The sequence below is a fragment of the Somniosus microcephalus genome, chromosome 1 (genome assembly GCF_052327205.1).
Source record: "Somniosus microcephalus isolate GS21.2 chromosome 1, FLI_Smic_1.0, whole genome shotgun sequence".
NCBI lineage: Eukaryota > Metazoa > Chordata > Chondrichthyes > Squaliformes > Somniosidae > Somniosus > Somniosus microcephalus.
Genome location: NC_140987.1, coordinates 48,660,243 through 48,672,716, shown reverse-complemented (window position 1 = coordinate 48,672,716; position 12,474 = coordinate 48,660,243). Strand labels below are relative to the sequence as shown.

At 44.7% G+C, this 12,474-nt stretch overlaps 1 protein-coding gene across 11 annotated transcripts in view; it reads right to left on the bottom strand.

Annotated features, from left to right (window-relative positions):
• The window catches only part of tenm3 (teneurin transmembrane protein 3), a 2,019,778-nt gene that overhangs the window by 725,056 nt on the left and 1,282,248 nt on the right, over positions 1 to 12,474 (bottom strand). For all 11 annotated transcript variants that reach the window (XM_085979187.1, XM_085978950.1, XM_085979196.1 and 8 more), the window contains one exon: positions 1,157 to 1,233. The gene's annotated coding sequence lies outside the window, so the exon portion shown is untranslated. The remainder of the gene's footprint in view (positions 1 to 1,156; positions 1,234 to 12,474) is intronic.

Genomic DNA, 12,474 nt, shown 5'->3' with positions numbered 1-12,474 from the left:
CCTGGTAAAGATTGTCAGAATGCCAGTGATGATGAAGTAACAGCATATGTGCACAGCTTGACAGCATCAGTCCCAGTGTCTGAACAGGGACTTGAGCAAATCAAGTAGGAGACTACCGAGGACACAGCTATGCGGATTCTCCCGAGAGACTACGCAAAATGGAGTGAAAGCAGTCCTGCTTCAAGGAAAGAGTGGCCTGTTGGAATGACAGAGGCAAGCTGTCAGGGATCAAATATTTAGCTTTCAGAGGCAGTAGAACTGTAATTCCTAGCAGCCTGCGTTGTAAGAAAAGTTCCTGTGGAGTGTTTTGGGCATTGAGAAATGTAACCAGATCCCACGACGTTCAGTATTGGCTAGTTATCAGCAGCAGGAACAGGCCTGTGTCCAGTTAACATCAGACCACAGCAAAAAGATGCTTTAGTTCTCCTGGAATGCAAAAATTGACTCAATAGTCATGAGCTGTTACTCCAATTATCCAGTAGTCTGCTCTTTGACAAATGCCAGTCAGAAACGATTCATTCAAGCAATGAAATCAATATTCTGGAGAGAAAAAATGATAAACCAGAAATTCTAAGCAATGATAGGTCTTAATAACATGAAATTTTCTGTTTGTGGAAGAGTTAAAATAATTTCTCTCTACCTATCCTATCAAATCTTTTAATCATCTTAAACACCTCAATTAGAGCACCCCTTAATCTTCTATATTCAAGGGAATACAAGCCTAGCCTATGCAACCTGTTCTTATAATTGAACCCTCTAAGCCCCGGTATCATTCTGGTGAATCTGCGCTGCCCCTCCAAGGCCAATATACCCTTCCCGAGGTGAGGTGCCTAAAACTGAACACAATACTCCAGATGCAGTCTGACCAGCGCTTAATGCAACTGTAGCATAACTTCCACCTCTTTGTATTCCAGCCCCCTTGAGAAAAAGGTTAACATTCCATTAACCGGTTTGATTATTTTATGTGCCTATCCACTAGTTTTTGATGATTTCTGTACATGGACTCCTAAATCGCTCTGCTCCTCCACAGTTCCTAGCTTCTCACTGTTTAGGAAATACCCTGACCTATGAAGCACAATACAATGAAAATGTTGAGTTCTAATTCACGAAAGTGAAAGGCCTCAATATGTCACAGTCCAACAGACAAGAATCCTACCTTTCTTGCTGTTTAAAACATCTCAATGCAACTTATTTTCTTCCTGTTGTTACCAGCATCGGAGGAGTCAGTAAAACCTGGAATGCAAAAGAAAGTATATCACAACGATACAACCGCCTTTCGTCTCAAAGTACATTCCCCACTGTACAAGTCACAGAACACACTTGAAAAGGATGCAGAAAACCACATTCTGCCAGCACAATTCACACTTCATCTAGAGCCATCCTTTATTCCTTAACTTGTCCCATTTCCACCTCCCCTTGTCTCTCAATGTCTCTTAACCTCTCCTGCTTTCTATCCTATCACTGACCTTCCCTTTTGTTCTTTCATCCCCCTCCCCCTTTTCCCAGCCCCCAAACTTGCTTTCCATTTCCTGCTTTTTTCCAGTTCTGACGAAGGGTCTTCGATCTGAAACGTTAACTCCGTTTCTCTCTCCATAGATGCTGCCCTGACCTGCTGAGTTTTTCCAGCGTTTTCTGTTGTTATTTCGGATTTCCAGCATCCGCAGTATTTTGCTATTCTGACCTATTAAACAGGTGGTTCTAAAAGTGTTATCTTCCATTAAACTTTTCTCACTATTCCAACTCTGTAGAATAGTAACATTTACAGTGCAATGCTTCTTTAACATGATATAATAACACTTTGTCAGAAGTTTCGCGATATTAGGAGCCTGGTGACTGAGCAGCTCTGACTGATATGGAGATGGCAGCGAGCACAAGTAAAGTTACAATGAAAAGCTTGACTTAGAATCACCGTGGCCCTGTCTCCTCAGGTTGTGATGTGGACCTGAAATGGAGCGGGCATGTTGCGAACAAGACTGCAAGCTCCAGACTTTCTTTGCTGCGGCTGAAACAGAAGGAGTGCATTTTAAAAGTGTCATTCAGGGAGTCGGTCAGTGAGCAGACACAGGTCAAGCACTTTACCACTGGGCATACTGTTTCGCATCAAGCTAAAGGCACACCTTTGACTCCTGATGGACCAAGCACTGAAGGGTCAGTGCTCGAATTTTTCAGTGATCTATCGCAAGCATGCTCTTTTACATAACAGTGTCAGCGGGGGCTCAGTGGGTAGCACACTCGCCTCTGAATCAGAAGGTTGTGGGTTCAAGTCCCACTCCAGGGACTTAAACACATAAAGTTAAGCTGACACTCCACTCCAGTGCAGTGCTGAGGAAGTGCTGCACTATTGGAGGTGCTGTCATTCGGATGAGACGTTAAACCGAGGCCCCGTCTGCTCTCTCAGGCGGATGTAAAAGATCCCATGGCACTATTTCGAAGAAGAGCAGGGGAGTTATCCCTGGTGTCCTGGCCAATATTTATCCCTCAATCAACATAACAAAAAGAGGTTATCTGGTCATTTATCACATTGCTGTTTGTGGGAGCTTGCTGTGCGCAAATTGACTGCTGCGTTTCCTACATTACATCGGTGCCTACACTTCAAACAGTACTTCATTGGCTGTAAAGCGGTTTGAGACAGCCGGTGGTCGTGAAAGGCGCTATATAAATGCAAGTCTTTCTTTCTTTATAACAGGAGTGTTCTATTCAGTTACATCACAACTGAAGGGGGAAACTGACATCGCTCCACTATCTGCAGGTTGTCGACTGTACTGTTTGAACTATCCCTTGCAATGCAAATGCAAATACAAATGCAGCGCTGTACCCGGAGGACTCTTTCCTAGTTCAGGTATTGGTCATTATATTGAGAAATAAAATGCATCATCTCTGCGCATGAGAAATTGGAGCAATTCCCCAATCTCCTAAAGCTCAGTAAAAAGACACAGATGCTTTGCTTTTTCTTTCTATTGAAGTGTTCTAGGCCAGACACCGCACAGCACAGACTAGCTGCAGTCCCCAATTGCTATTCTGATCTCAGAGTGTAGCAAAATATTATTTTTGTGATCCATGAACCCAAACAGTTGTGGGCACAATGGTCTGTGTTGTAACGAGCACTGGAATTCTCGTCGCGATTCCAATTGGCAAGGTTGAAAACAATCTAAACAAGCATATTGCTTTCATTGGTAATCACCCCATGTCTCTTCATTTCTGATCGTTTTGGTAGTGAACTGACACGTAAACCAATAGAACTCGAGAATTAGGTGTCAGATAAAAGACCATCCCCCTCTGAATTGTACGGAGCATGTGTGTCAGCTTGGCTCAGTCGTAGCATTCTCACCTCTGAATCAGAAGAACAGGAGTTCATGCTGCACACTCAGGATTTAAGCACATAATCTAGGCTAACAATTCACTGCAGTACTGAGGCTGTGCGAGACTGTCAGAGTGTCCACCTTTTGGTTAAACCGAGACTCCATCTGCCTGTTCAGGTGGATGTAAAAGATCCCATGGCACTATTTGAAAAAGAATAGAGGTGTTCTGCCGGTGTCCTGGCCAACATATCCATCAATCAACATCACCAACAAACAGATTAACTGGCCATTTATCTCATTGCTGCTTGTGTGATTTGGCTAACGCATCTGCCTACATAACAATAGTGACTACACTTCAAAAAGTAATTCACTGGCTGTAAAGCATAATGAGGTGTCCTGAGGATGGGAAAGGAACTACATAAATACAAGTTCTTCTTATTCACAAACCATCACCAGGTGTGCTACTATTTGCCCTGAGGTATCCAAATCTGTTCTTAACGCTTTGACTCAAAGAGTTACATTTATCTGCTCGACTATTAAGTAGTTCCACAATGTAAGAAGATAAGAAATAAGAGCAGGAGTAAGTCAACTGGCCCCTCAAGCCTGCTCCGCCATTCAGTAAGATCATGGCTGATCATCGACCTCAACTCTACTTTTCTGCCCGATTCCCATATCCCTTGATTCCCCTGGAGTCCAAAAATCTATTTATCTCAGCCTTGAATATACTCAAAGACTCAGCATTCACAGCCCTCTGGGGCAGAGAATTCCCAAGATTCGCAACCCGCTGAGTGAAGAAATTCCTCCTCATCTCGGTCTTAAATGGCCGACCCCTTATCCTGAGACTGTGACCCCTAGTTCTAGACTCTCCAGCCAGGGGAAACAACCTCTCAGCATCTACCCTGTCAATCCCCTTCAGAATCTTGAATGTTTCAAAGAGATCACCTCTCATTCTTCTAAACTCCAGAGAGTATAGGCCCATTCTACACAATCTCTCATCATAGGACAGCCCTCTCATCCCAGGAATCAATCTAGTGAACCTTCGTTGCACCGCCTCCAAGGCAAGTATATCCTTCCTTAGATAAGGAGACCAGAACTGTGCACCGTACTCCAGGTGTGGTCTCACTAAGGCCCTGTACAATTGTAGCAAGACGTCCTTACTCTTATACTCCAACCCCCTTGCAATAAAGTCCAACATGCCATTTGCCTCATATTTCCTTACATTATACTCCATCTGCCACCTTACTGCCCACTCACTTTTTCTATCTATATCCCTTTGCAGACTCTTTGGGCTAAAAATTGAGGGGCGCTAACTTCGCCGGGGTGCGAAAAATTCGTGCCCCGCGCCGGAAATTGAGTGGCGCTACTGGAAGCTCCCCGCATCCATCTTGGGGTGCTGCGAGTCAATATCGCGGCGCTATGTGCTGCGGTATTGCAGGCCTTTCACCCCTTCTTAAGAGGGGCCTTGCGCAGCGCGACCAGGGGTTCAGCTGGGCCCCCGGGGATCGGGAGAGCCGGCAAAAGAGCCCGGCATTCAAGAGAAGTGCTGGGCTCTTGGAGCGCAGCCGACACTCTGTGGGGGTGGGGGGGGGGGGTGCGTTCAGAAGGTCAGGGACGGGAGTGGAGGCAGGTGCTGGCAGGTGGCCAGCAACAAAAATGGCCGCCCTGCACCTCGCCTTTAAATTGCGCCTTCCTGGCCGCAGGTAGGTCCCCCTGACCCTGTCGGACATAGCGTCCGGCAGTAAGTCAGGGGACGCTCCCGAAGATCATGGTCGGGGCACTGTGCACAGCGATGATGGGTGCTACCAGTTAGCGCCGCCGCTAACCTCCCGCTGAATTTCGTGGGAGGCACACAGCAGCCCAAATTTTTCCCCTTTGTGTTCTCCTCACAGCTTACTGTCCCACCTAGCTTTGTATCATTAGCAAACTTGGATACATTACACTCGGTCCCTTCATCTAGGCCATTAATATAGATTGTAAATAGCTGAGGCCCAAACACTGAACCTTGCACCATCCCACTAGTTACAGCCTGCCAACCTGAAAAAGATCCGTTTATCCCTACTCTCTGTTTTCTGTCCGTTAACCAATCCTCTATGCATGTTACTATATTACCCCCAACCCCATGAGACCTTACCTTGTGTAATAACCTTTTATGTGGCACCTTACCGAATGCCTTTTGGAAATTCAAATATACTACATCCACTGTTTCCCCTTTATCTACCCTGCTAGTTACATCCTCAAAAAACTCTAATAAATTTGTCAAACACAATTTCCCTTTCATAAAACCATGTTGACTCTGCCTAATCATGCTATGATTTTCTGAGTGCCCTGATACCACTTCCTTAACAATGGATTCCAGCATTTTCCCAATGACTGATGTCAGGCTAACTGGCCTGTTGTTCCCTGTTTGTTCTCTCCCTCCTTTCTTCAATAGCGGTGCTACATTTGCGACCTTCCAATCTGCTGGAACCATTCTGGAATCTAGGGAATTTTGCAAGATCAAAACTAATGCATCCACTATCTCTTCAGCCACCTCATTTAGAACCCTAGGATCTAGGCCGTCAGGTCCAGGGGATTTGTCGGCTTTTAGTCCCATTCATTTCTCTAGTACTTTTTCTCTACTTATATTAATTATGTTACATTCCTCACCCTCATTAGACCCTTGGTTCCCCACCATTTTTGGTATGCTTTTTGTGTCTTCTACTGTGAAGACAGATACTAAATATTTATTTAACGTTTCTGCCATTTCCTTATTCCCCATAATAATGTCTCCTGTCTCAGCCACTAAGGGACAAACATTTACTTTTGCTGCTCTCTTCCTTTTTACATACTTGTAGAAGCTCTTACAAACTGCTTTTATATTTCTTGCTAGTTTTCTTTTATATGCTATTTTTTTCCTTTTTTATCAAGTTTTTGGTCAACCTTTGCTGGTTTCTGAAATTCTCCCAATCCTCAGGCTTACTATTATTTTTTGCAACATTATAAGCTTCTTCTTTCAATCTGATGCTAACTGTAAGCCATATAAAGGTAAATTTGCTGATCTTGCTTACCCAGTGGGGCCCTGAGGTAGAATGCAGTGTAGGCTGGAGAATGGCCACTACTGTATTAGAGCCCTATCTCTGATCAGCAAGGCCCTTCTGGGAACATAGGATTGGAGAATTTGTCCTGTAATTTTATATACAAGTTTAAAATATCGTAATGGGGCTAGATACCGAATCAAATGAAAATTCAAATCACGTAGCTTAACATCCTACTGGCTTTGTTGATTGCAGCTCTGCAATCTTCATTTAGAAAGACACGGATTAATCGAGGATAGTCAGCACGGATTTGTTAAGGGAAGGTCGTGTCTGACAAACTTGATTGAATTTTTTGAGGAGGTAACAAGGACGGTAGATGAGGGTAGCGCGTTTGATGTCATGTATATGGACTTTAGCAAGGCTTTTGATAAGGTTCCACATGGCAGACTGGTCACGAAGTTAAAAGCCCATGGGATCCAGGGCAAAGTGTCAAGTTGGATTCAAAACTGGCTCGGAGGCAGGAAGCAGAGGGTAATGGTTGATGGGTGTTTTTGTGACCGGAAGGCAGTTTCCAGTGGGGTTCCACAGGTCCCTTGCTTTTTGTGGTATGTATCAATGATCTAAACTTGAATATAGGGGGTATGATTAAGAAGTTTGCAGATGATACTAAAATCGGCTGTGTGGTTGATACTGAAGAAGGAAGCTGTAGACTGCAGGAAGATATCAATAAATTGGTCAGGTGGGCAGAACAGTGGCAAATGGAATTCAATCCGGAGAAGTGTGAGGTAATGTATTTGGGGAGGGTTAACAAGGAAAGTGAATACACATTAAATGGTAGGACACTGAGTAGTGTAGAGGAACAAAGGGACCTTGGAGTGCATGTCCACAGATCCCTGAAGGTATCAGGACAGGTAGATAAGGTGGTTAAGAAGGCATACGGAATGCTTGCCTTTATTAGCCGTGGCATAGAATACAAGAGCAGGGGGGGGGTTATGCTTTAACTGTATAAAACACTAGTTAGGCCTCAGCTAGAGTACTGCGTGCAGTTCTGGTCACCACATTACAGGAAAGATGTGATTGCACTAGTGAGGGTACAGAGGAGATTTACAAGGATGTTGCCGGGAGTAGAGAATCTTAGCTGTGAGGAAAGACTGGATAGGCTGGGTTTATTTTCCTTGGAACAGAGGAGGCTGAGGGGAGACCTTATTGAGGTGTATAAAATTATGAGGGGCCTAGATAAAGTGGATAGAAAGGACCTATTTCCCTTAGCAGAGGGGTCAAAAACCAGGGGGTACAGATTTAAAGTAATTGGTGGAAGGTTTAGAGGGGATTTGAGGGGAAATTTCTTCACCCAGAGAGTTGTGGGGTTCTGGAACTCACTGCCTGAAAGGGTGGTAGAGGCAGGAACCCTAACCATATTTAAAAAGTACTTGGATGTGCACTTGGGATGCTGTAACCTGCAGGGCTACAGACCAAGTATAGCAAATGTAAATGTGGGGGCCTGGCTCACAGATGCAAGTTTACTTTGACCCCAATTACAGAAACATTAAAAGTAAAGGTGCCTAAGGCGCAACAATGTGGTTGCATCTATGCTTCATGAAGCTTCAAGTCATGGTGTACAACTTGAACATCGGTGCACAACAAAGGGGTTAAATTTGGCCTTACATTTCCAATTGTGACATACTAACCAGTACTTCAGTAAAGTGTATTTAGTGCAGGTTTAATTACCTCCGGCAATCTTGATTGAAGGCATAGACACACCGAATCTTCAGTGTAGTCTATGCCCTTTGGCAAGTGACCAGATTTGAAATAATGAAAGCTCTTACATGCAGGTTCTTTAAATGTTTATCCTGCAGCCAAGGCAGTGAAGACAAAACAGATACCACATCCTGAAGGCGTGGCACGACAGAGTGCATGATTGTGAGCCAGCATTGTTCGTTCTCGGGTTGTGTGTTCACACGTGTCTTACAATGCTTTCCTTTGTAATGCAACACAATGACAGCTCTTTCTTGAATATTAGGCTGCGGAAACAAAGCCAAATACCTGCTGGAATAATTTTTAGCGTTTAGGGCATGAAAGAAATTGGTGGACAGATGAATGACTTCCATTGTTATTAAGTGCTCGCAGAGCTATGTGGGAGCCAAGCAACAGGCCATGCCTGCATTACCCTGCCGTTCTGCAATCCACAGAAAGTGAATACTCATGAAACATTCAACATCCATTCAACACAATGACATATAGGGACACTTGGAGGCTTTGAAGGAATAAAAGACAGCAATGGGATGTCGCACCAATCATTTCCATCTACCACTTTATAGAAACAAGTACAAAAAATAATCTAATTTCTTTAACTGATATAAATAGTCAAAAGTGTCAAGATTTGGCAGCACATTTACGGATTCAGAGATTAGCACATCCATTTGTTTGGTGGAATGTGTCAATTTACCCATGCCAACAATCTGAACATCAGAATCTTATATAAAATGCATCAACTGACTTATAACTGAAGGTGTCGGAGCTTAAGGCTACACTCTACTATAGAAGCTGTTATGAATTCAGTGACAGCATAAATATAGTCCAGTGCAGAAAATGCACAAGTGATTTAAGTGGAATATGAAGGCAGGCCCTGATTTTCAATATACCATTGCCGCTAGTTTCTGGGCTGATCTTGTAAATGTAACTTACAAATATTATCACATTATGTGCAGTGAACCGTATGATAAATTGTAGCCTTTTTTCCCTACTTTGATAACACTAAGCTTTAATAAGGGTGTGGAAGGCACAATAAACAGGTTAAGAAGGTCATAACAAGGTCCTTTTAATTGGGAAGTGAAATTTCTAAGGAAAATACAGGATTATGATTTTTCAAAAGATCATACTAAGATGTCCTTAATCTTGATCCACATAGAATACTGACCAGATAACGAATTGCATGTCTATTCAGCTCTGTATTTATCAGGGTATGTCTATAACAGAACTCCTGTATGATCACACTGGAAGCCACGTGAAAACAAACATTGAGCAAAGTTGCTACTTTGGATTATCAAGGAGGATGTGAAAATGCAAACCCATTGTGATCTGTACATTGGCTCCCAGTCCATGAATGCCTCAAATGTAAAATTCTCAACTTTGTGTTCAAATCCCTTCCTATTTCTGTAACCTCCTCCAGCCCTACAACCTGCCAAGAACTCTGCGCGCCTCCAATTCTGGCCTCTTATGCATCTCCTGCCTCCTTTATCCACCATTGCGCACCATGCCTTCAGCCGTCTAGGACCTAAGCTCCAGAATGCCCTCCCTAAACCACTCCGCCTCTCCACCTCTCCTCAAGACACGCCTTAAAACCTACCTATTTGGCCAAGCTTTTAGTCACCTGTCCTAATGTCTCCTTTTCATCCCTGACCTCACATCTTTCCCCAGTGTCTCTCCGATCTCCCCTCATGACCTCTCCACGCTCATCTTGTCCATGAAACCCACATCCTGCTCCCTCGACCCTATTCCCACCAACCTGCTGACCATCCAATTTCCTTTTCTGGCTCCCATGTTAGCTGACATTGTTAATGGTTCTCTCTCCTCAGGTACTGTCCCCCTCTCCCTCAAATCTGCTGTCATCACCCCCGCTCCTCAAAAATACCACCCTTGACCCCTCCGTCCTTGCAAACTACCGCCCATCTCCAACCTCCCTTTCCTCTCCAAAGTCCTTGAATGTGTTGTCGCCTCCCAAATCTGTGCCCATCTTTCCCGCAACTCCATATTTGAATCCCTCCAATCAGGTTTCTGCCCCGCCACAGTACCGAAACGGCTCTCATCAAAGTCACAAATGCCATCCTTTGTGACTGTGACAAAGGTAAACTATCCCTCCTTGTCCTTCTTGACTTGTCTGCAGCCTTTGACACGGTTGACCACTCCATCATTCTCCAATGCCTCTCCACCGTCGTCCAGCTGGGTGGGACTGCACTCGCCTGGTTCCATTCTTATCTATCTAATCGTAGCCACAGAATCACCTGCAATGGCTTCTCTTCCTGCTCCCGCATCATTACCTCTGGTGCCCCCAAGGATCTATCCTTGGCCCCCTCCAATTTTGCATCTACATGTTGCCCCTTGGCGACATCATCCGAAAACACAGCGTCAGTTTCCACATGTATGTTGATGACACCCAACTCTACCTCACTACCACTTCCCTCGACCCCTTAATGGTCTCTAAATTGTCAGACTACTTGTCCGACATCCAGTTCTGGATGAGCAGAGATTTTCTCCTATTAAATATTGGGAAGACCGAAGGCATTGTTTTTGGCCCCCGCCACAAACTCCGTTCCCTAGCCACTGACTCCATCCCTCTCCCTAACATCTGTCAGAGGCTGAACCACACTGTTCACAACCTTGGTGTCATATTTGACCTTGAAATGAGCTTCCGACCACATATGCGCGGCATAACTAAGACCAGCTATTTCCACCTCCATAACACAATGTATATTAATGATCTGGACGAGGGAATTGGATGTAATATCTCCAAATTTGCAGACGACACAAAGCTGGGTGGGAGGGTAAGCTGTGAGGAGGATGTCGTGAAACTCCAGTACGATTTGGACAGGTTGGGTGATTGGGCAGAAACATGGCAAATGCACTATAATGTGGATAAATGTGAGGTTATCCACTTTGGTGGCAAAAACAGGAAGGCAGATTATTATTTGAATGGCAATAGATTGGGAGAAGGGGAAGTGCAAAGAGACCTGGGTGTTCTTGTGCCCCAGTCGCTGAAGGTAAGCATGCAGGTGCAGCAGGCGGTTAAGAAGGCAAATGGTATGTTGGCCTTCGTAGCAAGAGGGTTCAAGTACAGGAACAAGGATGTCTTGCTACAGTTGTACAGGGCCTTGGTGAGACCGCACCTTGAGTATTGTGTGCAGTTTTGGTCGCCTTACCTGAGGAAGGACGTTCTTGCCATGGAGGGAGTGCAGCGAAGATTCACCAGGCTGATACCTGGGATGGCAGGAATGACGTATGAGGAGAGATTGTGTCGATTGGGCTTATACTCACTGGAGTTTAGAAGATTGAGAGGGGATCTCATCGAAACCTATAAAATTCTGTCAGGCCTGGACAGACTAGATGCAGGAAGGATGTTCCTGATGGCCGGGGAGTCCAGAACCAGGGGTCATAGTCTAAGGATAAGGGGTAAGCCATTTAGGACTGAAATGAGGAGGAGTTTCTTCACCCAGAGAGTGGTGAACCTGTGGAATTCTCTGCCACAGAGGGCGGTGGAGGCCAGTTCATTAAATATATTCAAGAAAGAGTTGGATATATTTCTTAAGGCTAAAGGGATCAAGGGATATGGGGAGAAAGCAGGGACAGGGTACTGAATTTGGATGATCAGCCATGATCTCATTGAATGGTGGAGCAGGCTTGAAGGGCCGAATGGCCTACTCCTGCTCCTATCTTCTATGTTTCTATGTTTCTATTATCTGTCTCTGCCCTTGCCTCAGCTCATCTGCTGCTGAAAATCTCACTCATGCCTTTGTTACCTCTAGACTTGAAGTCCCATTCATCCAGCACCCCTGTGTTCGCTGACCTACATTGGCACCCAGTTAAGCAATGCCTCAGATTTCAAAATTCTCATCCTTGTTTTCAAATCCCTCCATGGCCTCGCCCCTCCCTATCTCTGTAATCTCCTTCAGCCCCACAACCCCCCCGAGATATCTGCGCTCCTCTAATTCTGCCCTCTTGAGCACCCCTGATTATAATTGCCCAACCATTTGTGACCGTGCCTTCTGTTGCCTAGGCCCTAAGCTCTGGAATTCCATCCCTAAACCTCTCCGCCTCGCTACCTCTCTTTCGTCCTTTAAGATGCTCCTTAAAACCAACCTCTAAAACCACCTCCCTAATTTCTCCTTATGTGGCTCAGTGTCAAATTTTTTCTGTCTTATAATACTCCTGTGAAGCACCTTGGGACATTTTACTACGCTAAAGGCGCTATGTAAATACAAGTTGTTGTTGTTCGGTTCGGTGTTAATTTTCTTTGCCTGATTATGCTCCTGTGAAGTGCCTTGGGGCGTTTCACTTTGTTAAAGGTGTTAAATAAATGCAAGATGTTGTTGTAGTTCAGTAACTCTTTTTCTTCACTTAACAGCCCTCCAGTTTTCATATTGGGACCAAAGATACCAGTCCAAAAA